The sequence below is a fragment of the Pinus tabuliformis genome, chromosome 6 (assembly GCF_031772625.1).
Source record: "Pinus tabuliformis cultivar Carrire ecotype Pingquan chromosome 6, CPIR1, whole genome shotgun sequence".
NCBI classification, from domain to species: Eukaryota; Viridiplantae; Streptophyta; class Pinopsida; order Pinales; family Pinaceae; genus Pinus; species Pinus tabuliformis.
In genome coordinates, this window is record NC_142292.1 from 330,104,086 (window position 1) to 330,131,218 (window position 27,133).

The 27,133-nt window shown below is 42.3% G+C and overlaps 1 protein-coding gene and 1 pseudogene across 1 annotated transcript in view; both read left to right on the forward strand.

The window, feature by feature from the left end:
* The window catches only part of LOC149258649 (uncharacterized), a 154,388-nt gene that overhangs the window by 53,402 nt on the left and 73,853 nt on the right, over positions 1-27,133 (forward strand). The gene's annotated exons all lie outside the window — the stretch shown is intronic.
* LOC149258650 (uncharacterized) lies at positions 16,147-16,747 on the forward strand (annotated as a pseudogene).

A 27,133-nucleotide genomic window follows, 5' to 3' on the forward strand; every position in this document is an offset into this window, starting at 1 on the left:
CGAAGGTTGCAGCGACAAAAGATTGAGGAGGATGAGTTTGCCATGATAGCCAAGATACCTCCAGGAGGGAGGTGGGCCGATTTAGAGCTGTAGTTCGAAAGAGCTACAGTTGGGCAGGATCCTTGAGGAGTCCAACTCTCGGTTCAATACCTTGCTATGAGAGCCCAGATCAGAAGTAGCAGGATGGACTAGTGTCAGATGGTGTCGAGGAGTGTCGGAGAGAGTTGCAGTAGCTAGGAGCGTCAGAGACTGAACAACGTAGAGCAAAGTTGGCAACAATGCAAATGGCACAGAGCAGAGGTCAACAACAACATAGAAGATTTAGAGGGTCAGCGCAGAGACTAGCAACATTCAGGTTCCAACATTCACGTGGTATCATATTGAACGTAGTTAGTTCAATAATTTGGGATGTTTTTTTGTTGTTGATGCAATAGCAGCAACAATTTGCAGTGCAATAGTAGTTGGCAGTGGTAGTGCTAGCAGTAGCACGGATGCACAAATTCAGAGGGAGTTGCAGTACGGATGCAGTGTTGACAGTAGCAGGGTTAGCAGCAGTATATATGCAACATTTGCACAAAGGTTGGTGGACAACATGTTAGACATCAGCAACGCAGAGGGAGATGTTACAGAATAATGTGATGCTTCAGATGGAGGTATTACTAGAGCACATTCTTCACTAAGAGGGAGTGTTGGTTTCTGGTAGCATCAGATGTGCTCTAAGTCTCAAATTTTGCAGGGAGACTTAGGCACATGTATTCCAAAGAACCCAGAAATCGTTTTGGGAAATTCCACCCAAAAACAGTTGTATTAAAATAATTAATTATTTTTAATGGGACCTTAAGTATAAGCTTAGGAAAATAAAATAATTAAAGGGTATTAACATAAACTGTCGGTGTAATTTCTAGAAGAAGACGAGGATCAAGCAGAAATGATCTGAGCCATTGATTAGATTCTAATTTGGGCCATTGAATGTCAACGAGGGGATTATTTAAGGAGGCTTGAGGGTCACTTGGAACACACACACAGAGAGTTCAGAGAATCGATTTTCTGAAGTAGAGTAGCTGCCGGGAAATTTTTGATAGTGAGCTTTTGCAGTGAGGGGCAGGGATAGTTGGGTTGGAGTATCTTCCCTAGGACCCAGGATCAGTAGTAGAGAGGCAGAGAGACACCAGGAGGAGGCAGAGCAGACCCAAGAGGGGTTGATGCTGGGCGAGAAGGGCCCATGTAGAGCTGATTCAGAGCCAAAAGGGCTCACGCAGAAGCAACGCAGTCTTCTAGTGCAAAAATCCAAAATTTGTCGGGGAGCGGAGATTTTTGAGCCGGGAGGGCTGGAAACTGCTCCAGGGGGCAGACGTTTCCCAGTTGGGCTGATGCAGACCCTGTTGAGGTTGACGTAGAGCTTACGTAGGACCACCGCAGAGATAGCGAGGGACTGTTGGTTCAGCTGCCTGAACAACCCAAATTTCCGGGTTGAGTGAGGTAATCTCACTAAGTTTATTAGCCAGTTTATTTTCTCTATAACTAGATCGTCGGAAGGGCATCTAGAGTTGTGTTCAGAAACTACTGCATAATAATAAAAACCCTCAAAGCTGTTGCACTGGTTTTCCCGGTTTTTACGAGGACATTTGTCCAAAATAACACTGTCACTTGTGTATCCTTCTCTATTTGTTCTATTCTTGTTTTGGGCAAATTAATTAATTAAGTGAAGGTTGTAGTGTGTTAGCTTCGATATTTGCTGTAGGAAACAGTAAATATTTTTTTTCTCAAGTATTTAACAGATAAGAGAAGTTTAATCAGTTGCTATAGTAGGTGATTCGGGTGGGATTCTTGAATTTTCATAGGCTTTGCCAACATTGCGGAAGATGGTTACAGGTCTTCCAGAGCTCTAGGTAGAGGATGAAGGAGTTTGCAAGGGTTGTGCACTTTGACAAGAATGTCAAGGGGTCTTTTCTAAGTAGTGATGGTAGGTCAAGTGTTGAGAAATCCTTGGGGCAACATAGTTATGGTTTTGTTAATTTGATTTCTCTTTATTTGACACTTTCTTGTGATGTTTCTTATTAATTCTTCTTTGCAATTATTATATTCTTATCATCAAGACAAATGCCAAACAATGAAGATCACAAACACAACAAAGAACACAAGATGTAGGCACTCAGCTAGGGCAAAACCCCTCTTCTAGGGGAAAACCCATAAATTCTTCTTTTCTTCTTTAGAATCAAATCAAATGAGACAACCTAGACCTTTTGACCAAAACATAGACTTCCTTCCATCCATCAAGTCAACCTCCCATGTAGACAAGTCAAACTTCAGTCAAATTCTTCACAATTCAACACAAGTCAGCTCTTCAATATAGGTCAACAAGGGTCTTGACCCTCTCTGCAATTCTGATTTTCAACCCTACAATTTTACTTCAATCTCCTTCCCACGTGTGGCAGTGAAATAGAGAATTTCGGCCTACTTATTCCTAGATAACATTCTCCTTCTTCCTCGTTAGTCTTGTCTCTTCTTTCCTTGGCCTTTGCACCTTCTTTTCTTCACTTGACAACTGCAGATCGAATCTTGTTGATTAGATGCTCAAATAGGTTGAGTGCTCTTGCTTATGTATAGTGCCCTTATGTGGTCGAATTGTCCTCATGATTCCGACTTGATGGGAGAGGAGGTCGACTTAATGGAGGAGTGACAAACGCCAATTTTACATAATTTTCTTTTGTGATACAAAGAGCCCAAGAAGGGTTTAGAATATAAAGACATTGAATATGACTTATAACCCAACCTTAGAAGCCTTCAATGGATGCTGGACCTAGAAATGAAATACATAGAGCATGAAACCCATGGTCATAAAATGATTTTTTCTTTTATAATATTTTTTTCTTTTCCTTCCTTTTACAAATACATGATATCATGACTCAAATACAATTATGAAGACCGATACTAGTTATATTTCTCAACACGAAGGGGATCATGGATCTAATACATTCACATGTATGTGGACCGATTACAATATCATATTTGATAGTTTCTTGTAGTATGTAACATCCATTGATGATTTCTCTTGGAAAGCATGGATCTACTTCGTGAAGACCAAGGATGAGGTCTTCAATAGGTTCCAAGAGTTCAAGGCTTAGGTAGAGAACTTGATAGGGAAGAAGATCAAGGTTCTGAGGTTAGATAATGGAGGAGAGTATGTTTCTAAGGACTTCATTGCCTTTTGAAGGGAAGCAGGGATTAAGAGGGAGTTTATAGTTCCTTAGAACCCTCAGCGAAATGGGGTTGTCGAAAGGAAGAATAGGTCCATTGAGGAGGCTACTAAGGCAATGATTCATGATTAGGATTTACCCAAATTCTTATGGGGAGATGCATGCAAAATGACAGTTTATGTTCAAAACATAAGTCCTCACTAGATCTTGGGGAATAAGACTCCTAAAGAGGCTTTCACAGGTGAGAAACTGGATGTCAGGCATTTGAGAATATTTGGTTGTCCAGCCCACATTCATGTACCCAAGGAGAAGAGGATGAAATTGGAGCATTTTGGGAAGAAGGGAACATTTGTTGGGTATAATGAGACATCAAGGGCTTACAGAATTTATGTTCCAGGACAGTGGCAGGTTGAGGTCGGTTGGGACTTTACCTTTGATGAAGATGCAACATACTGGAGATCCAAAGGATCTCACATGGATATTGATGATGAGGAGCAAGAGGCTCCCAAGGATGTGGGTTCTAGTCCTTCTGTACCTGTGGAACATCCTTTTGATCATCAGGAAGAGACAAAAGGGCTCATTGGTCCAATGGACCCTCTTAGGTTTGTTGTTCCAAAATCCAAGAAGAGGTCGACATGGCTTCGAAGTACATTGCAGGATGTAGAGGCACATACAACTCCTCGTGGGACTTTTAGGGAAAGCAAACATCGTAAGAAGTGTTAGTTTTTGTAGCAACGAATGTGTTCTAGCCTTGAAATTTTGTGGAGAGGCTAGAAGACATGAGATGTCCAAAACCCAAAAATCATTTGTGAAAATTCCGCCTAGAAATGACTTAATTAGACTATTAACTATTTTTTAAATATTTCCTTAGTCTAAACTTAGGGAATATGGTTAATTAATCAGTATTAATTAAGTCAAAGTGAGAATCATCTAGAAACTCACACATATTGATCCAAAGATGATCCTAGCCATTGATTATATTTTAATCTTGGCTGTTGGTTCTCCAACAAAGGATTATAATGGAGGTTGATGTGGTGATGGAGAAACTTTAGTAGTTCGATTTCCTGAGTAGCAACAGTGAATTGCCGGAGAGAGAGCTAGAGATCAAAGTAGTGGGAGAGGGGCAGAGGCAGTGAGGTTGGAGGAGGCATTCGAGATCCAGCGAGTGCATTTGCAGAGAGGCTAACGTTGGGGCAGCGCAACAACTTTTAGAGGCAAGATCGATTTGCTGAGAGGGAGAGACGTCTTCAGTTCCAGAGGTCGGGAAGGAGTCCTATAGTGCCGGAGAAGCATCTTTCCAGTCAACAGAAGGAAAAATGACTTCATTAGAAACCCGTCTGAGGCTAGATGTCCAGCAGGCTGCGCAGAGCAGCGTAGAGGGTCAGAGGGTCGAATTTATGAAGGCAAGTCGTGCCAGGAGTTTGTGTGTGGGGTGAGGAAAATTCCTCACTAGATTTTTGCCACTATTTTTCTTTGTAGGATAGCTAGATTTCGACATCCAGTTGTACTTAGGATTTCTCACTATTGCATAATAATAAAACCATTAACTGCTGCACCGATTTTCTCAAGTTGGGTTTTTCCAGGGGCTTTTGTCCAAAAATAATTATGTTATTTATATGTGCGCTAGCATTTCTTCAAGCGTTTTATTCTTCCGTAGTTTTATTTGTGTAGATTGCAGTGAGATTTATTCAGTATTTGCCGTAGCAAACTGTAAATAAATTGTTAAATAAAATTAACAATTAGGAGAATAATTTCCAGTTGCTACAATAAGATTCCAGTTTGGAATTTTCACATGGTATCAGAGCACAATTGATCATTCGGAGAGCTCAGAGGCAAAAAGAGAAGGAATTTCACTGCTCAATGTGGGTAGCAGGCCGGAATTCTCAAGGGCAGCGCAATCATTATGTCAGGAGGCCAAATTACTTGTGGAGGTTCGATTTCTGAGTGAGGGGCTGAAAAATTCGATCCTACTAGATCGAGTGATTCCAAAGGCAGAGGGAGCAACTCAGATTTTTTCATTGAGCATATCTCTAGTTGGACGTAGAGGTTTTGCAATAGTATGCTAGAGCAGAGCCAACGTCGGGTGGAAGAGAGAAGAGCACACACTGATGGAAAATTTTCCTCAGAGAACTTTTAGTCTCAAGAAGTTCGATTTTTCCTTGCAGATCAGCAGTCGTTGTGAGCAGATCTTCTCACTCCAAAAGGGAGTGTGAATAACAGAGCAGTAGCTGAGCTGAAGGAAAGAGGAAATTTTCAACAGATCATCGAGATCACTGTTGCTGGGCTTCGTGATCAAGACAGATTTGATGGAGCTTCCAACTACGTCATCTGGGAGGCAAGGATGTCCTTCCTTCTAGATGAATGTGGCCCGAAAGCCTATATTGATGCAGTGGTAGTAGTTCCCATAGATGCAAATCAGCTGAAAGAGTACAAAAAGGAGATGGCATGGGCGAAGCGGTTGATCCTAGACGAAGTCTGGGATCATATTGTCTCACATATAGTGGCCAAGGGAACGACCAAAGAGATGTGGGAGACTCTCTCCATGCTATACCAAGGTACTTCTGAGCAATGAAAGATGTACTTAGAGGATAATTTGAGATGCATCAGGATGCAAAAGGGGGAAGGCATAGATCCCTTTTTTCACCAAGATTCAGGAGGTCCGAGACCAGTTGTCAGCTGTTGGGGTAGAGCCTTAACCCACGAAGCTAGTGCGATTGGCACTGAACAGTGTCTGAAAGGAGTGGCAGGTATTGGTCCAAAGTATCTTGGGCAGAGATACCTTGCCAAGGTGGGACAAGATGTGGGCCGATTTGTAGCAGGAGTTGAGATGAGCTCTATTGAAGAGCTCCATCAGTGGCAGCAACAACGAATCGGAGTAGGTGAAGGAGGAGAATGTGGTCCTCACATCTAAGGGTCCCAATCAGGGACAAGGGGAGTAGAGGAAGAAGAATAAGGACATGTTGAAGGTCAAGTGCTTCAGATGTGGTGAGCTTGGTCACTACAGTGCCCAGTGTCCTCTCAGGAAGAAGGGCAAGGAAGAGAAGCAAGACCAACTTCAGTAGAGATCGATAGGCTATCCTCCATGTTGTAGGAAGACTTTGCTATGTTTGCCAATATACCTCCAAGAGTGAGGTGGGGTGACTTGGTGTTGTAGCCCTAGAGCGCTACAGATGGGCAGGATCCTTGAGGAGTCCGCCTCATGGATCAATACATTGCTACAAGGGCCCACAATATTTAGTAGTAGGATGGATCAATGACAGTTGATGCAGTCAGATGCAAGAGTGACAGTTGCAGAGACTAGTGGCAGTCAGATGTTGGGGAGTGCAGTGCAGAGTTGGTAGCAGTGCAGTTGGCACACTGCAGAGTCAACAACAATGCAAATTCTTCAGTGACAGTGCAGATACTAGCAACAGTCAGAGACTCCGGTGATAGATGCGTTATACTGATCACAGTTGATTCAGTGTTTTGGATGCTTTTCAGTTGCAGATGTTGCAGTTGCAACAACAACAAATGAGAAGGAGTTTCAGTGTAGATGCAGTGTTGGTAGCAATACAACAGGTTCAACAGTAGCACAAATGCAATGTATCGTATATCATAGTTGCGCAAAGGTTGGTGGGCGATATGGCCAAACATCAATAGCGTGACAGGAGATGATGCAAAGACAGTGTGTTGTGGTAGGGAGTGCAACACTAGAACACATTCTTCGCTAAGAGGGAGGGTTAGTTTTTGTAGCAACAGATGTGTTCTAGCCTTGAAATTTTGTGGAGAGGTTAGAATACATGAGATGTCCAAAACCCAAAAATCGTTTCTGGAAATTCCGCCTAGAAATGAATTAAGTAGATTATTAACTAGTTTTTAAATATTTGCTAAGTCTAAACTTAGGGAATATGGTTAATTAATCAGTATTAATTAAGTCAAGGCGAGAATCATCTAGAAACTCACACAAATTGATCCAGAGATGATCCTAGCCATCGATTATGTTTTAATCTTGGCTGTTGGTGTTAAACACACATGGAAAACATAGAGTAGGAAAGATAAATCATTCAGTACATTTTTTTATTAACAGGAGATGTACATTTTGTTAGGATATTCCGACACATAGGATATAGTTAAGTTCAACTTGGTCTAGTATAGAGTTAGGTTAGAGTTAGGTAAAGTGTGTTTCTTTACCGTTGTACATTTTGTAACTTACAATCCGACGGTCACGATATGTAGTGATCCGACGGTTCACTCTCACCTCGGTATTACCGACACTTGATCCGTGGCTTGACACCCGATTGGTCCATGAGTTCTATTTAAAGCGCATGGAGGGTCATTGTTCGGGTAATCCGTGCATGAGAGAAGCTTATGTAAATTTTCATTCTTTGATTAATAAATTGCCTGTAGTACCCACGTTGGGACAGGCCGTGGACTGTTTCCCTCCTTGCACTTTGAGGGTTTTAACCACGTCAAAAATACTGGTGTATTGATTTGAGATCTGGTTGTGAGCGGTGTCCTTTTGGTATTCTTTCTGAGGAACTTACCCTGTAAATTCCTACATGGTATCAGAGCTATTTGAGGGCCGCGTCCGTTGGTGATCCAAATCTGAAGCCGGTAGAACTGCATGCGGCTGTCGTTTCCTAGATCTGCTGTTTCTGACTGCTTTCAGGCCGAGAGGACTGCTCCGTTGCGTTCGGAGCATCTGTTCCAGTGAGGAACCCCTTTCGTTTCACGCGAAAAGGTTTCCGGTAGCCCTAGCTGCGTCATTTTTCAGATCGGGAGGTATACAGTGTTTTTTTTGCAGTTTACTGTTATTTTCTCTCTGCTTATTTCGGTCTCAGTTTATTTAGCCTTTTTTTTTAACCGGATCTATACCTTTCATTTCTGCGTATGCTCTTTGCCCTGCGACTCTGTGCGATCTGGGCAAATCAGAAACAGAAAGGAAGGATTTTTTCTCATGCGTATGCTCTTTTCCCTGCACCTTAGTGTGATCTCGGAAAATCAGAAACATTGAGAAAAATATTTAGTTTTTCGGCTAAAGCTAACCTTGAGATTTTTTTTAAAAATTTCTAGTTTTTTGGCTAAAGCTAACTTCGAGCCGCAAGGTTCGTTTTTCTTTGCATATTCGTGTTGGGTTTTGTGTTTTGTGTTTTGTAGGGAAAAAGAGCTTTCTCAAGGCAAGCACGCAAACCAAGGCCCCCCCCTCTCTCTCTCTCTCTCTCTCTCAAATTTTTTGTATAGATCAATTGGTTCAAAGCTATTTTAAGAGAGTAGAGGTCTTGGGTTCAAGTCTCCATTTTGTGGGGGCGGATTTTTTTTCATTCCCGCACATTCGCGCACTTTGCCGGCAACGTCAACAATTTTTTTTCAAAAAGCCATAACTTCTTCATCCGGAAGCCTTTTTCAGAGCCGTTTTTTTTAAAACCGCCTATTTTTTCGAGATCTATCCATTGGAACACTTCCTTTCAGCATCTTCAGCTTCAGTTTTTTTTAAATGGAAAGTCCATGCCAAGTCATTCTTGACAGCACTAACTACTTCCAATGGGTAGCCTACATGGAAGATTTACTTAGAAGTAAAGGTCTCTACAGAATAGCCACAGACCAAGAGAAGAAACCAAAAGATGAAGACAAGGCGGCAAAATGGGAAAATAGACAAGATCAAGCACGTGGTTTGATAGGGATGTCTATTTCTCCTGATCTTAGATTCCACATTGCAGAACTTGAGACTCCTCATGAAGCATTAGAAAAACTTGCTAAAGTTTTTGGAATTAAAAATGAAATTAGAGCCCATCAACTTGAAAATGAGCTGCTTACTTTGGATCCTAATAATTTTTCTTGCATTGAAGATTTCTTGTCCAAATTCAAGACCCTTAGATATCTCTTGGAAGGTGTTAAAGTTAAGAAAGAAGATGGTAACCTTATTTATTCCATCCTTACTAAGTTGGGACCAGCCTACTCTGTATTTGTTTCCACTTTCCATTCTACAAGGGAAGCTTTCATTTGTCAAGGACAAGAATACAAGGCCCCTTCCTTTGACTCCTTTTGTGATTCCTTAATAAGAGAACAAGAAAAACTCTTACACCTTGGTCTTCTTAATCTTGGAAACTCTTCCACGAAAGCGTTAGCCGCCCAGCAGCAACCAAATTCAAAGAATCCTAAGAAGTCATATCCTCAAAAGAATGGTCCTAAACCATCTCAGCCTCAAAATGAAAGATCATTTCAGCAAAATGATAAGACCAATAAAAACAAATGGAAGAAGACTGATAGACATTGTAACTTTTGTAATCGAGATGGCCACTTAGAATCTAAATGCTTTAAGAAGATGGAAGCCTTGGAAGCCGCAATGAAGAAACATAACATCCATGTGGAGCCTACTTCAACTTCAACTTCCGGAATGGCACTTTCTGCATGTCATTATCAATCATCTCAGTCTGGTTATGCATTAAATGTATCTTCTTCTTCTTCTCATTCTCATGAGTGGCTCATTGATTCTGGAGCCTCTTGTCACATGGCCAAAAACCAAGCCATGTTTTCTTCTTTAAATGATTGTAACACCAAAAATATATATATTGGTGATGATAGATCTCTTAATGTTGTAGGGACTGGAACTGTTCATCTAGACAATGGTCAGTTTAATGATGTATTATGTGTTCCAACCTTATCCTGCAACCTTCTATCTGTCTATCAGATAACTCATTCAGGTGAAGGTAAAATTGTTGAATTTTCACCTCATGATGTTGTAATCAAGGATCTAAAAGATCCTAAACAGATTCTAGCTACTGGTCTTGCTGATGATTCCAAAAGGTTGTATAAGTTTCACAACTTTGGGTCATCAAATCTTCCCTCAGTATTTGTTGCTCATAATGATGAAGTGAGCAAACTTTGGCATGAGCGATTTGGTCACTTAAACTATCGCTCCCTTCAGCATCTATGTAAAGAAAATATGGTGACAGGTCTTCCTATGGTATCTTGCAGAGATGGTGTTTGTTCCGGATGTGTACTCGGAAAACATCATCGGGACAGTTTTGACAAACGTGCCTCTTGGCACGCCTCAGCCCCTTTACAGCTTGTGCACAGTGATTTATGTGGTCCTCTTCCTGTTGCTTCATTCTCTGGCTGCAAGTACTTCTTAACTTTCATTGATGATTTCTCCAGACGCACTTGGGTATACTTCTTAAAACTCAAGAGCGAAGTATTTAACACTTTTTTGGCCTTCAAAGCCTTTGTTGAAAAACAATCTGGACATCAAATTCTTAAGCTAAGAACTGATAATGGTGGAGAATATGTTAAAAACACATTCATCAACTTTTGCACCGAAAATGGAATTCAAATGCAACATACTGTTCCATACACTCCACAACAAAATGGTGTAGCTGAAAGGAAAAATCGCACCTTAAAGGAAATGGCTAATTGTATGCTGCAATCTAAAGGACTCAGTCTTAGTTTTTGGGCCGAAGCAATTAATTGTGCAAATTATATAATCAATCGCACTCCTACTAAGGTTCTAGAGAACATCACTCCAGAAGAAGCTTGGAGTTCCATTAAACCAGATGTAAGTCACTTTCGTGTGTTTGGAAGTGAAGCATGGGCCCATATTCCAGATGAAAAGCATAAAGCTTTAGAACCTAAGAGTGAGAAATGTACTTTTGTTGGATATTCTGAAGATGTAAAAGGTTATAGACTTATTCCATTTAAGTCCAAAAATGTTATCATTAGAAGAGATGTAAAATTTGATGAAAATAAATCGGCCTGCGAGCCTAGTCCGGCGGATGTGCCACCTCTTCCTATCTCTTCTACCTTTGAAAACATTTCTTCTTCAGATGATGAAAGCGAGGATGATAATCCTCCCCCACCTTCTCAGGATCCTCAACTTCCAAGATGGGTCCGTGCTACTCGGGATGCAGCAGGTGATCTTGCCGGTGATCCTACAGATCAGCGACGTACACGTTCTCAGTTTGAAAGAGCCTCTTCTTTACTGGCTCAAGCTCCAGTAAATCATGATCCTGACACTTTTGCAGAAGCTTCAGGCCATCCACATTGGGAAGCAACTATGAATGAAGAATATCATTCATTGATGACAAATGATACATGGGATCTTGTTCCTCTACCAAAGGGACGCAAACTTGTTAGATGTAAATGGGTTTACAGAACCAAGTATGGACCAGATGGGAAAGTTGATAAACATAAAGCTCGTCTCGTTGCTAAGGGCTTTTCACAGGTTGAAGGCATTGACTACACTGAAACCTTCTCCCCTGTTGCCAAAATGAACTCTATCCGCCTTGTTCTTTCCCTTGCTGCCTCTTTAAAATGGGAAGTCCATCAGATGGATGTTAAATCTGCCTTCTTGCATGGGGACTTGCAGGAAGAAATCTATATGGAACAACCCATTGGCTTCATACAAACAGACTCCAGCCTTGTTTGTCGACTTAAGAAATCCCTTTATGGCCTCAAGCAAGCTCCTCGGGCTTGGTATGCCAAAATGGATAGCTTTCTTTTAGAATCTGGCTTTTCTAGGTGTCATTCTGACAATACTGTCTACACCAAGAAAGTGGGCAACTCTCTTATCATCCTTGTTCTTTATGTTGATGATCTTATTCTTACTGGTAGTGATCCCAACCTTATAAACCATGTGAAGTCCAGCCTTAAAAAGAAATTTGAAATGACAGACCTAGGACACTTACACTATTTTCTCGGTCTTCAAGTCTTGCAATCCCAAGAGGGTATTTTCCTTTCCCAGTCCAAGTATGCTTGTGATATTCTTCGTCATTTTCACATGGAAGACTGTAAGCCAGCCCCTTCTCCCTTTCAGTCTGGAGTCAAACTTTCAGTCTCTTGTACTTCTCCTGAAGTTGATGCTACCTTATACCGTCAACTTGTCGGAAAACTTTTGTATTTAACCCATACTCGTCCTGATCTTTCCTTTGCTGTTGGCCTTGTTGCTCGTTTTATGCAAAACCCCCGTGAAAGTCATTGGAAAGCAGCTAAAAGAATACTTCGTTATGTTCGAGGTACAGTACAGTTTGGGATTCATTACAGTGCCAAAGCAGCTCCTCTGTTAGTTGGTTTCACTGATTCTGATTGGGCTGGTGACCATGATGATCGGAAGTCTACTGCCGGTTATGTCTTCACTCTTGGTTCAGGACCTATTACATGGGCTTGTAAGAAACAGGCTGCTATTTCTCTTTCGTCAGCAGAAGCAGAGTATCGTGGTGCCGTGGAAGCTAGTAAGGAAGCCTTGTGGCTTCGTCAGATCCTATCAGAGTTTGGCTTTGAGCAGCAGCATCCAACCACACTTTGGTGTGATAATCAAAGTGCCATTCAGCTATGCAAAGATCCAGTCCAGCATCAGCGCAACAAACACATTGAACTACACATGCACTTCATCAGAAAGCTCATTCATGACCATGTTCTTGAAGTGCAATATTGTCCAACAGATGATCAGGTTGCAGACATCTTCACAAAGGCTCTCACAGAGGCGAAGTTCACTAAACTTCGATATATGCTTGGAGTTCAGGAAGTTGTCACTAAGGGGGGATAGGCTCTAGTGCCTCCTTCCTTCTCCTATTGTGTCATATTTGTAAATCCTTCAATCCTATCCCAAGTTGTTCTTAAGGGGGGATGTTAGGATATTCCGACACATAGGATATAGTTAAGTTCAACTTGGTCTAGTATAGAGTTAGGTAAAGTGTGTTTCTTTACCGTTGTACATTTTGTAACTTACAATCCGACGGTCACGATATGTAGTGATCCGACGGTTCACTCTCACCTCGGTATTACCGACACTTGATCCGTGGCTTGACACCCGATTGGTCCATGAGTTCTATTTAAAGCGCATGGAGGGTCATTGTTCGGGTAATCCGTGCATGAGAGAAGCTTATGTAAATTTTCATTCTTTGATTAATAAATTGCCTGTAGTACCCACGTTGGGACAGGCCGTGGACTGTTTCCCTCCTTGCACTTTGAGGGTTTTAACCACGTCAAAAATACTGGTGTATTGATTTGAGATCTGGTTGTGAGCGGTGTCCTTTTGGTATTCTTTCTGAGGAACTTACCCTGTAAATTCCTACACATTTATAATACAATGTTGTGACTCTTGGGTTTCAGATCCCAAGGTCTTTTGGACTGCTTAGTCTTTTCGGCTTCCACACTAACCCTTTAGGATTAGGTGTCCAACATTCCCCCCTTAATCCGAAGGGTTATGTATGAGTCCAAGAAGAAAGCTGTAATACAAAATGTGCAAAAAATGCATGGCAGCACTAGGCTGAATGTGCTCTCTGAAATGTTGGTATAAAGGGCGGTGGTTTAAGGATGACCACCAACACTGGAACGCTTAGTGCAGTACCCGGAACTCTTCCAAAACTGGCAAGAAACTGAAGTTTTCTGCTAGAGGAAGTGTTCTCAATCTGTGATGGTTTAAGGATGACCAACAACTCTGGAATGCTTAATGCAATTCCTGGAACTCTTCCAAAACTGGCAAGAAGCTGGAGTCTTCTGCTAGAGGAAGTGTTCTCAATCTGTGATGGTTTAAGGATGACCAACAACTCTGGAACTCTTCCAAAACTGGCAAGAAGCTGGAGTCTTCTGCTAGAGGAAGTGTTCTCAATCTGTGTTCACGGGCATCTTTGTCTCTGGCTACAACTCTGAAACTGGTGTGGCAGGTTGTGGCTCAGGCTCGCTTGATGTGACTTTGAAGCTTGTAGATGACCATCATTTCCCCCCCTGTCAAGTACAAGGTGAGAAGATGGAGAAAACTCAACTGCAAGACTGTTCAATACTCTAGAACAAGTTTTGACATGTGTTTGGAATATCTTCTTGGCTGTTGATGCCCATTGCCAAGAAGCGATCCATCCAAGATGAATCTTTGTTCTTGCAGGACGTTTGTTTTTGAAGCATCTGTGTGAAAAATGGCTGGTTTTATGACAGTGCTTACATGGATGAAGATCAAAACAGTGATCTTTCAAATGGCCAACTCGGTCACAGTGTTGGCATTTTACAATCTCTGGTTGTTGTTGTTGTTGTGGAAGAGGAGTAGAATCTGGAACAGCTGAAACTGAACTGTCATAAGGAGCAGGTGAACTGTCATGAGGGGCAAGTGAACTGTCATGAATGAATCCAGCACTCTGAAACTGAATGGGCTTGGCATAGTCTGGAATATGAAAGGACAAGTCCTTGTCATATCCAAGACCAGTTTTGTGCTTGTTGTGGACAAGTTGTTCCCAAGGTCTGATGATGGGCTTGGGAAGTGCAGACTGAACCTCTGCATCTGCATGTAACTTTGCTGCTTTATCTGAATGAACTGTAACATTATTGACTCGCTGTTTATGGGAGTCTGTTTCAATCCTCTGAACAGAAACAGGTTCATAATGATGACTCCACTGCTGTAATTCTTCCTGCTGTAGCTTTGTTTCCAACTGCAAAAACTCAATATTTTCTTGTACATTTTTTAAAGAGATTTGAATGTTTGCGACAATGGCTTTATCAATCATAATTGTATTGTCCATGGTAGAATGTATTAGAGTATTCAGTAATTCTAATACAACACCCATTCTATCCATTTTGACAATAATATCACTGCAAAAAAATTGATTGGTGTACCACTTTGTCTTCAAAAAAATCTTCAAGTATGTAGCTTTTCAATATACTTCCATATACCATGCAATTTCATACCATATGATATATATATATATATATATATATATATTCAGGAACTTATTCTGTGCAAAATTACCGAAGCTTTGACAGACAAATCTCTTTCAAGGTTTAATATTCTTTGCCTTATATACAAAGTTATATTGAACCACAGGCCTGAAAATAGGAATCACAGATATCATATGAGAGTTTACTGTGCAATTTTGGAGAAGGAAAACTAGCCTTAGACATCAGTATGATAGTGAAATCCTCAAAAACATATGCCAAATATTCAAGGCCGTAGGTCCATGCAATTGTTCAGATAGGTGCCCTAAAGGGCCGAAAATTATCAGAGGCACTCCAAAAGAACTTCGGTTTTATTGTAGTTTGTAGCCCAAATATACTTCAGATTTGTCCTTCAAGTAGAAGCCAAAATGCTGAAAGAATCAATCCAAAAGAGGGTGTGAATCTTTCTCAGAGCTGTTTCTGAAGTGAACTTGAGAAAACCCAGTGGAACCAAAATCCTTTTTATGGTGCGCATCACCCACAACTCTTCTTCAATTCCCAGCAATGGCAGTTAACTTATCAAGGCTTGCTGCATCAGCAACAAGTTCCCAAATCCGAAACACAGATGGATTTCAAATCATCACATTCAAGATCATTTCCTGCAAGAATCTCATATATCCATCATTACATGAGTGTGCAATATACTAGATCTAATGGAAGAAAATAATTTGTCAGCCATCCATGGTTGAAATCCCGCAATAAAATATCTATGAGTGTAGATTTACTGCAATCACGAACCCAACACTTAGATCTGTGACTGGGACAAATTGTAACATGCATCAAACGATACAGTCGGCATACTCCTCCATGGATATTACAGATCCACGCATCCAAAAAACTCTATGGATCCTCGAAAACTTGCCTGTGTGCCGCACTGTATATTATTCATTTCAAACGCCATTGATATAGGTAAAGTAGTCTCTCCAGAATCCTTGTGGAAGGCATGGGTAGATATCGCTTTTCCTCCTCTACTAGAGCTGACAATGATTGTAGTGTCTGCACATCAAATAAACCACATAGTACACTTCAAAGGAATGTGAACCTTCACCACACCTCCATAATTTTTCAATGAATTCCGCTGCGAAGTGGGAGAAGCGTGTTAGAGCCGATTATGTATGACTCGTTGCGGGAGTGATATATGTGGAGAGGTTATATACCAGTCAATGGATGGAGAGGTTAAATAAATACGTGAGGTTGATTATGGGTATGGATTCGATAGGTCCAATGAGAGGATTTGAGGGCATACAGAGGTAAGATACGCAAGATTGTATGAAAGATGGATACCGAGACGGAGAAGAACATAGAAGTTGAGATGGAGAAGAAAAAAAAACGAAAACGAAAATGAAAGTGCAGGAGATTACAAATTTCCCATTTGGATGCCGTTCAGGCGGAAATTCACTCCAGATGGCTCCTTTTTCGCACCCGGAAACGCAGAACGGGAACTTCTAGCCAAACAGGCTACACTGGAACTACCCGAGGATGAAAATGCTCAAATTAGTGTCCTACAATGTGAAGAGTTTGGGGATTTACCTTGCCCAATCATTGGCTGTGGTGCACGACTGAGTGCGATGAACGATTTTGAAGATCACTACCTTGCTCGGCATACTTCAACCTGTTCTGTATGCTCTAAAGTTTTCCCAACAACACGTTTGTTGAATCTGCACGTGGCTGAATCACATGATTCTTTTTTTCAGGCTAAAGTTGCCCGTGGCTATCCTATGTATGAATGTCTCGTGGAAGGCTGTGGAATGAAATTCAACACTGACAGAGATAGACATCGACATTTGGTGGATAAGCATAAGTTTCCTATCTCATTTGAATTCCATAAAAGGCGACATCCTTCAAAGCGACTCTTCCATCTCATTGTCTCGCCATAATTGTCACGGCCTCAAAGTCTGAGGGATCAGTGGTAGAGGGGACCGGAGTAACCAGTAACGGCAGAAGTCCGATTGTCGATTGTGTAAAGCTGGAGCCGAGGTTGATTGTGGTAATAACACAATGCAGGCTGAATTCAACTAATGCTCAGAAATTCCAACAAATTGGTGTAACTGGTAGAGAATAATACAGTGACTGTGGGAATTATGGGCTTAGAATAGTAGAAATCTCACAAGGCAGGAGCAACTAAAAGCACAGGGCTGAGGCAGCGCTGGTGCGCCAGAGAATATTATGGACAGATGCGTTGGCAGTGCTCAGGGCAGACTATGGATAGTGCGCAGTCTCAGGACAGAGGCGTTAATTATGGACAGAGGGCGCAAGTAATGCAGAGAGAGAGCGCAGGTATGATTTCCAGGGTCAGACAGAGAGGCTAAAAATAGCCAGAGTCAGCAGATTTCTGACAAACAATGAATTAATGGAGCTTTATAGGTAATGGGCAGAACTGGAAGGTCTGCACAAATGACATATACATAGAGACCACAAAACAAGTGGCTCAAATATGAGCAGGGCCAGAATTCGCCTGCTCTGATACCATGTTAAACACACATGGAAAACATAGAGTAGGAAAGATAACTCATTCAGTACATTTTTTTATTAACAGGAGATGTACATTTATAATACAATGTTGTGACTCTTGGGTTTCAGATCCCAAGGTCTCTTGGACTGCTTAGTCTTTTCGGCTTCCACACTAACCCTTTAGGATTAGGTGTCCAACAGTTGGTTTTCCAACAGAGGACTATAAGAGGGGGTCGATGTGGTGATGGAGAAGACACTTCAACAGTTCGATTTCCTGAGTAGCAGCAGTAAGTTGCCAGAGAGAGAGCTAGAGATCTAAGCAGTGAGAGAGGGGCAAAGATAGTGAGGCTGGAGGAGGCATTCCAGATCTAGCGAGTGCATTTACAAAGAGGAAAAAGAACGACAGAGAGGTTGACGCTGGGGCAGTGCAGCAACCTCTAGAGGCAAGATCGATTTACTGAGAGGAAGAGACGTCTTCAGTTCTAGAGGTCGGGAGTGCGTCCTAGAGTGTCGAAGAAGCATCTTTCCAATCAGTAGAAGGCATAACGACTTCATCAGAGACCAACCTGAGGCTAGATGTCCAACAGGTTGTGCAAAGGCTGATGCAGAGGGTCAGAGGGCCGAATTTCTGTATGCAAGTCGTGCCGGGAGTTTGCGTGTGGGGTGAGGAAAATTCCTCACTAGATTTTTGCTAGTATTTTTCTCTGTAGGATAGCCACATTTCAGCATCCAATTGTACTCAGAATTTCTCACTACTGCATAATAATAAAACCCTCAGCTGCTGCACCGGTTTTCCCCAAGTTGGGTTTTTCTTGGGACTTCTGTCCAAAAATATTTTTGTTATTTTTATGTGTGTGTGCTAGCATTTCTTCCTGCGTTTGTTGAAATTTGGTACCGGAGGACAAGTGGTTCCCTTAGGCTTTGATCTTTGGCCTAGGGAAAAGTGTCCAAAAGAATTTAATTTTTTTCCTAAAGTGACTTTATAATTTTATAAAGTTAAATCTAATTTAAAAGTGACTTTAAGTGATAAAGTTACTAAGTCTAATTTTAAAGTAACTTTTATAAAGTAAATGAAAAATTAGAAAGGAAAAGTGACTTTGGAAATAAATGACTAAGTGGGTCTTTATTAAAGTGGGGTGAATTAAAAAATAGAAAGTGAGATTTAAATGAGCATTTAATCTCAGCCATTGATCTAAATCTATTTCAGCCATTGGATTTAGAGATCACCCAAAAGTTACTTGGATCACCCAAAAGTCACTTGGAGTTATATTAAAGGAGGAAAATGAGGAAAAGGTCATTCATTCTTTCATGAGCAGATTGGGAGAAGGAGAGCAAGAGAGCAAGAGAGATTTCTGAGCAGGGAGGAGAAGGAGACAGCAGCTTGGCACACATTCCAAGGCAGCAGTTGAGCAGATTTGTACAGCTGATTCAGCACATAGTGAAAGGCAGATTTTTGCACAAAAATCGAGGAGCAGTTTGCTGATTTTTCTGCACACAAAACGGAGGCCGTACAACATTTATTGCTGTCCTGTTTGCTGTAATTTCCAGATTGCTGTGAGGCACGGGAAAGGAGATAAGTTGTAAATTTGCTTGCTGATTTTTTGCTGAATAATTCTTGCTGTAAAAAGGCAATTTTCAGAAATAAAGAAGAACTCTCAAACTGGTTTTCCCCAAGAGTTGTAGGGGGTTTTTCCAGGGTCAAGTTGACCAAAAATATCAGTGTTTTAATGTGTTTTAATGGCTGTTTTTGATTGCTGATTTTTAATTCTGCAATTTCCAGCATTCTGAAAAATTTCCAGAATTTGTGTTTTCAGCAATATTTTTTTTTTTCAGTCTGTTAAATGTATGGTTATGGGAATGGGCATTTAACTACATGGGAGAAATAAGGAGAAACTGAAAACCGGGGTGGGAAAACAGAAATTTTTACATGGTATCAAAGCTTGAGTGCTGAAGGGCAGTTTGGGACAGCAAAAGGAAAAATTACAGTTGCTGATTTTTCACTCAGAAAATTCCAGCAAGCTGATTTTTTCATAAGCAACAGTTTTATCTTTACTACAGCAGTGCTATTTTTCAGTTTTAGGACATCAGGATGTCATTGGGATTGAGGGTGGAGGATAGGTTGGATGGGCATACAAATTACAGTGTTTGGAAGGAGAGAATGCAGAGTATCTTTGAGGAGGCAGAAGTCTGGGATATCATGGTGCATACCGCACAGAACCCTGTTGTTGTGCCCACTGATGTTACTCAGTTGACTGAGTATAAAAAGAAGAACAATAAGGGTAAGAGGCTGATTCTAGACGGAATCAAAGACCATTGCATTCCTCATGTGAGAGGAAAGAGCAATGCCCATGAGATGTGGACGACATTGTCCAATCTCTACTAGAGTACAAATGAGAACCGGAAGATGGTCCTGAAGGAGAAGCTGAAGAACATTAAGATGGGGAATGATAGTGCAGCTGGATATCTCACAAAGATTACCAATGTGAGAGATGAGTTGGCAGCGATTGGAGAGGCCATTCCATCCACTGAGTTGGTGCGTATTGCAGTGAATGGCCTCCCCCGTTCATGGTTGAACTTTGCTGATGGGGTTTGTGCACGTGAGACCCTTCCCACATGGGAGAGGTTTTGGGATGATTGCATTCAGATAGAGATCAGGAAAGGACAGCTTGGGGCAGCCAAGCCAGTTGAGCAGGATGAGGACGTAGCACTGGTGGCAGGAGGCAAGAAAGGCAAAGGGAAGAAGCAGGCTTCCACAAGCAGTGGTGGGGGCAAAGGCAAAGGTAAAGATAAACAGGGGAACACACAGAAGGACTATTCCAAGGTGAAGTGTTGGAATTGTCAAAAGATGGGACACTATGCAGTTGTGTGTCCGGAGAAGAAGAAGAAGAAGGGGAAGAACCAGGACGTGGCAGCTTCAGCAGAGATTGAGGACTTTGCTGGTCGTTTTGACCGAGAGTTTGCGTTCACTACGTGTGAGTCTTCTAGTGCAGGATCACCTGCTACACAGGTTCAGAGGGAGCATGCTTTTCCCTCGATTAGCGGAGCATCTTCAGGTATCTGGTATGTGGACAGTGGGGCTTCACGTCATATGACAGGAGTCCGTGAGTACTTCTCAGAGCTTTCAGAGAGTGGCACTGATATTGAGGTAGTACTCGGTGATGACAGAGTTGTTAGAGCAGTCGGGGTGGGGACAGTGACATTTCAGAGGGAGTCCAAACCTCCCTTGAAGGTGTCAGAGGTTCTTTATGTGCCAGGGATGAGGAAGAACCTCATATCCGTCTCAGCTTTGGAGGACAGAGGATATGAGGTACTGTTCAGGGGAGGACAGGTGTTGATGTATCCCAGGGGCACTCCAGCTGATTCAGCTAGAGTGATAGGTATACGCCATGCAAAGGTGTACAAGTTTGCATTCCAACCCCTTTTGGCATTGAGCAGTAGTATCGACAACAGAGCTAGCAGTTCTGAGCTGTGTGAGATTTGGCACCGCAGGATGGGACATATGTATCATGGAGCCTTGAGGACATTGCTGGAGATCACTACAGGTGTGCCAGATTTCAGTACTGATCACTTTGATACTTGCAGAGGTTGTGCGATGGGCAAGTTTGCCAAATCCCCTTTTCCCAGCAGTGACAGCAGAGCGACGGGGATACTTGATTTGATTCATTCCGATGTGAGCGGTCAGATGTCTCATGTTTCCTTGAGTGGATATGAGTACTATGTTTTATTCATTGATGATCACTCCAGGAGGACCTGGATTTATTTTTTGAAGACCAAGAGTGAGGTCTTCAAGCGGTTTCAGGAGTTCAGAGCTCTTGTGGAGACTCAGACAGGTCGAAAGATCAAGTCCTTGAGGTCGGATAATGGAGGAGAGTACACCCTTGGAGAGTTTGTTGACTATTGTGCGGAGGCAGGCATTAGGAGGGAGTTCACTGTTCCTTACAACCCCCAGCAGAACGGGGTTGCAGAGAGGAAGAACAGATCCATCATAGGGGCTGCCAAAGCCATGTTACATGATCAGGGGTTGCCATTGTTCTTGTGGGCAGAGGCCTGCAACACAGCTGTTTACTTGCAGAACAGGAGTCCGCATCGTGCCTTGGGGCACATGACTCCGGAGGAGGCTTTCTCTGGGAAGAAGCCTGATCTTGGTCATCTTCATATCTTTGGATGCATTGCATACTCCTATATACCCAAGGAGAAGAGGACCAAACTAGAGCCCACTGCAGAGAAGGGTATCTTTGTGGGCAACAGTGAGACCTCAAAGGCCTTTCGGATTTACATTCCTGCACAGAGGAGAGTTGTTGTCAGACGGGATGTGAAGTTCGAGGAGGACAGGGCCTTTAGGAGGTCACGGGAGTTAGAGTATCTGGATCAGCCAGACCCTCAGCAGCAGTTGAGTCAGTCGCAGTGATCCAGTGGGCAGGGATCAGAAGGATCAGGAGGTACATCTATGAGGATGTCAGGTCCGTCAGTGAGCAGTGGCTCATCGAGCCAGAGGGGTGGTGCTTCGAGCAGCATGCAGAGCAGTTCACAGAGCAGTTCACTAGGGAGTCCACTGATGGACAGTTCACACGGTACCTCAGCTTCTACAGGTTCAGGTGCAGGCAGGAGGACAGCAGACAGACAGTCAGGAGTTCAGGCTACTGATGATGATGAGGAGGAGGAGTTTCATTCTCCGGTGGGAGAAGTGCGCTCAGGGAAGAGGAAGCTCAAGTGGCTTCAGGACACCTTGAGAGATGCCACATCTGTTGCTGAGCCGAAGAGGCCGGTCAGAGAGAGTAGACCACCTGAGAGGTTTTGTAGCTATATGGCGATGGTTACCAGCATCCTTGACTCTAAGCCTTCTAACTATGAGGAGGCAGCTAGCCAGCAGGTCTGGAGAGAGGCCATGCAGGAGGTGTATTCTTCTATCATGAAGAATGATGTTTGGGAGGTGGTGCCGAGGCCTGAGGGCAAATCCGTGGTTACTTCCAGATGGCTTTACAAGGTAAAGCATGCTGCAGATGGCAGCATTGAGAAATTCAAAGCGAGGTTTGTGGCTAGAGGGTTCTCCCAGGTAGAGGGAGTTGATTATGAGGAGACCTTCGCTCCCGTGGCTTGATATACTTCGATCCGCTCCATTATATCGATAGCAGCAGAGATGGGTTGGAAGATCCACCAGATGGATGTGAAGACCGCATTTCTCAATGGCTTCATACAGGAGGAGGTGTACATTGAGCAGCCACAGGGCTTTGAGGTGCATGGGAAGGAGTCCCATGTGTGCAGACTCAAGAAGGCCCTTTATGGCCTGAAGCAAGCTCCCAGAGCTTGGTACTCCAGGATAGATACATACTTGCAGGGGATGGGTTTCACAAAGAGTGAGGCAGATCCGAACCTTTACTTTATTGTGATTGGTGAGGAGCCTCTCATTCTGGTGCTGTATGTGGATGACTTGATCATTACAGGTGCAGAGAGACTCATAGAGCACTGCAAGAGAGATCTTGCGGCGGAGTTTGAGATGAAGGACATCGGCTTGATGCATTACTTTTTGGGTTTGGAGGTGTGGCAGGAGGAGGGGCATTTCTTCCTGGGGCAGGGGAAGTATATTGTGGACATCCTTAGCAGATGCCACATGGAGGATTGTAGACCCATGTCGACACCGATGATCACCAACTGGAAGAAGCTTCATGCTTCGGATTCCGAGTTGGTGGATCCCACGTTGTACAGGCAGCTGATTGGTTCCTTGATGTATTTGGTCAACACTAGACCAGATATCTGTTTTGCAGTCAACACGATGAGTCAGTTTATGTGTGAACCTAGGAAGGTTCATTGGGTGGCTGCAAAACACATTTTGCGGTACTTGCAGGGGACAGTGGATTATGGTCTGGACTATAGGCAGGGAGATGGAGTGAGATTGGCAGGATACACTGATTCTGATTGGGCAGGTTGTGCTTCTGATAGGAAGAGCACTTCAGGGTGTTGTTTTGGGTTGGGTTCAGCAGTAGTGTCATGGTTCAGCCGGAAGCAGCAGTCAGTAGCACTGAGTTCAGCGGAAGCAGAGTATATGGCAGCCAGTCTAGCTAGTTGTGAGGCCATCTGGCTTCGCAAGATGTTGTTTGGCTTATTTGGTCAGCTGTTGAGACCTTCAGTGATTTACTGTGATAATCAGAGTTGCATTAAACTCACGGAGAATCCAGTATTTCATGACAGGTCAAAGCATATCGGGATCAGATATCATTTCATCAGAGACTATGTTCAGAAGGGAGTTGTGAAACTTGAGTATATTTCCACTGATGAGCAGGTTGTAGATATTCTTACCAAAGCCTTACCACGGGGCAAGCATGTCTACTTCAGAGACAAGATGGGTGTGGTGAGGAACACCTTCCTCGGTAAGAGGGAGTGTTGAAATTTGGTACCGGAGGACAGGTGGTTCCCTTAGGCTTTGATCTTTGGCCTAGGGAAAAGTGTCCAAAAGAATTTAATTTTTCTCCTAAAGTGACTTTATAATTTTATAAAGTTAAATCTAATTTAAAAGTGACTTTAAGTGATAAAGTTACTAAGTCTAATTTTAAAGTAACTTTTATAAAGTAAATGAAAAATTAGAAAGGAAAAGTGACTTTGGAAATAAATGACTAAGTGGGTCTTTATTAAAGTGGGGTGAATTAAAAAATAGAAAGTGAGATTTAAATGAGCATTTAATCTCAGCCATTGATCTAAATCTATTTCAGCCATTGGATTTAGAGATCACCCAAAAGTTACTTGGATCACCCAAAAGTCACTTGGAGTTATATTAAAGGAGGAAAAGGAGGAAAAGGTCATTCATTCTTTCATGAGCAGATTGGGAGAAGGAGAGCAAGAGAGCAAGAGAGATTTCTGAGCAGGGAGGAGAAGGAGACAGCAACTTGGCACACATTCCAAGGCAGCAGTTGAGCAGATTTGTACAGCTGATTCAACACATAGTGAAAGACAGATTTTTGCACAAAAATCGAGGAGCAGTTTGCTGATTTTTCTACACACAAAACGGAGGCCGTACAGCATTTATTGCTGTCCTGTTTGCTGTAATTTCCAGATTGCTGTGAGGCACGGGAAAGGAGATAAGTTGTAAATTTGCTTGCTGATTTTTTGCTGAATAATTCTCGCTATAAAAAGGCAATTTTCAGAAATAAAGAAGAGCTCTCAAACTGGTTTTCCCCAAGAGTTGTAGGGGGTTTTTCCAAGGTCAAGTTGACCAAAAATATCAGTGTTTTAATGTGTTTTAATGGCTGTTTTTTATTGCTGATTTTTAATTCTGCAATTTCCAGCATTCTGAAAAATTTCCAGAATTTGTGTTTTCAGCAATATTTATTTTTTTCAGTCTGTTAAATGTATGGTTATGGGAATGGGCATTTAACTACATGGGAGAAATAAGAAGAAACTAAAAACCAGGGTGGGAAAACAAAATTTTTTACAACGTTTTATTTTTCCGTAGTTTTATTTGTGTGTAGTGAGATTTATTCAGTATTTGTCGTAGCAAACTATAAATAAATTGTTAAATAAAATTAATGATTAGGAGAATAATTTCCAGTTGCTGTAATAGGATTCCAGTTTGGAATTTTCACATGGTATCAGAGCCCAGTTAATCATCCAAAGAGCTTAGAGGCGAAAAGAGAAGGAATTTCGCTGCTCATTGTGGGCAATAGGCCAGAATTCTCAAGGGTAGCGCAGTCATTTTGTCAAGAGGCCGAGTTACTTGTGGAGGTTCGATTTTTCTGAGTGGGGTAGAAAAATTTGATCCTACCAGATCGAGTGATTCCTGAGCAGCTCAGATTTTTTCATTGAGCAGATCTCTAGCTGGACGTAGAGATTTTGCAGCAGTACACTAGAGAAAAGCCAATGTTGGGTGGAAGAGAGAGGAACACACACTGAGGGAAAATTTTCCTCAGAGAACTTCTAGTCTCAAGAAGTTCGATTTTTCCTTGCAAATCAATAATCGTTGTGAGCAGATTGTCTCACTCTAGAAGGGAGTGCGAATAGCAGAGCATCAATTGAGCAGAAGGAAAGAGGAAGTTTTCGACAGATCGTTGAGATGGCCACTGCTGGCCTTTCATGACAGATGATTTGCAGAGAAATAATGTGTAAGGCCATGGAATCATTGTGAGGTAGGTCACTTGTCAACCACTTATGACATAGAACTCTTCTCCGTATAAACTTTATTTTCAACCTTCAATGTTTTGTGATGCCAAGGAATGGAGCATAAACATGACCGAATCAATCAAAGATACACACCTTCAATAAGATAACAACGAATCCCAAAACCAACCAAAAACCAGAACCCTATCTTCTGATCTTACACTGTCTCACCGTTTTTCCCACAAATTTGGGCCTTGACTTCAAACTAGCATAACTCACAAACTGTGAGGCTTCTTGTGGCGTGCCACATACCATCGGAATCAACTTGACAAGGAGAATACATCAAGGATGATCCTGACATGAAAAATCATGAATTTCCATGTCATATTGGTCGACAAAATGTGGGGCATATTTTGGTGCTACTTGGGTTGACTTCAATGAAAACCATATATATCAACAATATCCCCCTTTGGCATTGATGGCAACACACTTACTCCCCCTGCGATCATTGCATCCCATGACTCCATGCCTCTAATTTTTTTGATTTGCTTTCCCTCCCCTTTGACATCAATGGCAAAGGGTGACTCCCTTTGATAATTTGCCTGCTGCTGTGAACCTATAACCTGCCTCTTCTCCCCCTGTTTGTGTGGCTGGATAAAAGCATTTCATCATGAACTTGGGAGAATCCCATGCTTTTGTCGAAGATACTCAAACATCCCACGCGGTAAAGGTTTGGTGAAGATGTCAACAATTTGCTCCTTTGTCCCAATATATTCCACCTTTATGTTCCTTTCTGCTACCTGCTACGAACAAAGTGATATTTAATAGGAATGTGTTTTGTTTTTGAATGGATGACAAGATTCTTGGAGATGCTTATGGCATTGGTGTTGTCGCAGAACATTGGAATGGGCTCATCAAACTTCACCTAAAGATCCTGCAATGTTTGTTTCATCCAGAGAAGCTGAGTACAACATGCTGCTACTGTGATATATTCTGCTTCCATTGTGGATAAGGAGATTGACGATTGCTTCTTGCTCAACTATTATACAAGACAGCCACCTAGGTAGAAAGTTGCTCCACTAGTGCTTTTATGATCATCGACGCGATCTGCCCAATCTGCATTTGTATAAGTTGTGATAGTTAAGTCATTTCCTTTTGGATACCATAAGCCAAAATCTGTTGTTCCCTTAAGGTATTCTAAGATTCTCTCCACTGCAACATGGGATTCCTTTGGTGACAACTGTCTTGTCCTGAGGTCTGGGGACCACATCCCAGACATAGTTCTTCATAATAGACTCATATTCTTCGGTCATAGCATCCACTTGATGCTTGACGACATCTGTGAATGATGAAGGCTCATTTTGGATGATCGTGCTCATGATAGTCAGGTATCCCTGATACCTGTTCGGCTTCTTACTTTCACGGAAGGTTCCACGGGGAGCTGTGTGTCCTTCAGCATCATCAAGTGTCCCCCTAAGCCATGAAGGCCTCTTCCTTGAAGAGGAAGGCTCAGGTGGTGGAGGATCAATAGGATCCATAGGTTCTTCTACATCGGGCATTGTCTCATCTTCCTTTTCCTTCGGTTCCCTGGTGTCAGCTTCTTTAGATCCCCTTAAAGTAGGAAGATTGTCTACTTTGCTAAGAGCCATATCTTCGTCAAAGGTGACATCATGACTAATCTCGACTTCCCTTTGACCAACTACATAGATTCTATAGCCCTTAGTATT